Raw genomic sequence first — 1,274 nt, forward strand, 5'->3', positions numbered from 1 at the left:
GTTTGTTGAGAAGAGGTGTGCTATTACTTGATTTACTTTTTAAGCTGCCAGATGATAAAATAGATGAAAAAAAATGGAGAAACCTGAGCCATATCCATTACATTTATGCATATGGCAGACACTTTGATATAAGTGACTACTGCATTGAGTGTACAGTACACATTTAGAAGTTCATGCATTGCCTACAAACTCAAACTAATGAACCTGGTATTGCTGGCACCTTCTGTATAAGAGGTTTCTTTCAAAAACAAGTCCTAAAATCAACACTTATTTTTTATTAAAAAAACGTACAAATTCTAGTCAGTATGGATTAGTCAGTGCTCATGTTTGGTTGTGCTTTTTTCCCCTGCTTTTTCTATTGACTGTTCTTCATAACATCTTAACATTCAAAAGTAACTCAAAGGAGAAGGCAGAATGTTGTGCTGCAAACAAATCCAGAAGAAACCCAGACCACAGCTGCATGGTTCTGTGCATTACGTCAGGCTTATGCAATCACATCAGAGTGACACTGCAGTCAAAGTAAGATGGCAGACCTGAGAAACTTTGCCCTTGTTTCATTGGCTTTGGAACAGGGCAGGTAATTCCACAGATGCAGGACCACCTGTCTCTTGAGGAGCTCTGGCTGGATTCGGCTCATTATTCGGCACACAACACACACTCCACTGTGTGTGTGACACAAACTTCGGTTCTTTTATACAAAACCCCTGTGGGACAGAAACAGATGTCCCTGGCTGTCAGTCACAGTCACATGACCACGGCCTTCTAGAGATCAAGAGCATTTCAGGAACATAAACCATATGAACATTCACTCACACAGGTGCACAGAGAGAAAAATGCACAATTATCCACTGTTTCAAACTCTAGTGAGCTGACTAACTAGACAGAACTTCTAGACATCATAGCAAACTTCCCATTAGGTATCAAAATAATGCTGTCATATAATATGATATAATAAAACTCTAATAAAATATAACCATAAAATCCATTTATTGGTTCACTTGTTGCCTTTTTTCATCTTTATGTTTTATTATCATGTTTTACATTAATAATAATATTGTAATGTGGTGTTTGGGTTTTGTTTCATGTTCATGTTTTCATGTCTTTTATTTTGTAATTGTTTCGCCCTGTTAGTGTCATGCTTCCCTTGCCCTCATGTATCTCTGCCTTGTGTATGTGTCATGTTCTGATTGGTAGTCTTAGTCATGTGTCTTGTTCCCCATTGGTTTGTTCATGTCATGTGACCTATTGTCTGCTATAAGTAGCCCTCTTGTTGC

The 1,274-nt window shown here is 38.1% G+C and overlaps 1 long non-coding RNA gene across 1 annotated transcript in view; it reads right to left on the reverse strand.

Annotated features, from left to right (window-relative positions):
- Nucleotides 1-334: 334 nt before the first annotated feature.
- Nucleotides 335-1,274, reverse strand: part of LOC107671844 (uncharacterized) — an 8,386-nt gene continuing 7,446 nt past the window's right edge. Inside the window, exon 3 of the long non-coding RNA XR_001632257.1 lies at nucleotides 335-704. This is a non-coding gene — a long non-coding RNA (uncharacterized LOC107671844). The remainder of the gene's footprint in view (nucleotides 705-1,274) is intronic.

Source organism: Sinocyclocheilus anshuiensis, unplaced genomic scaffold (assembly GCF_001515605.1).
Source record: "Sinocyclocheilus anshuiensis isolate Anshui unplaced genomic scaffold, SAMN03320099.WGS_v1.1 scaffold1089, whole genome shotgun sequence".
NCBI lineage: Eukaryota > Metazoa > Chordata > Actinopteri > Cypriniformes > Cyprinidae > Sinocyclocheilus > Sinocyclocheilus anshuiensis.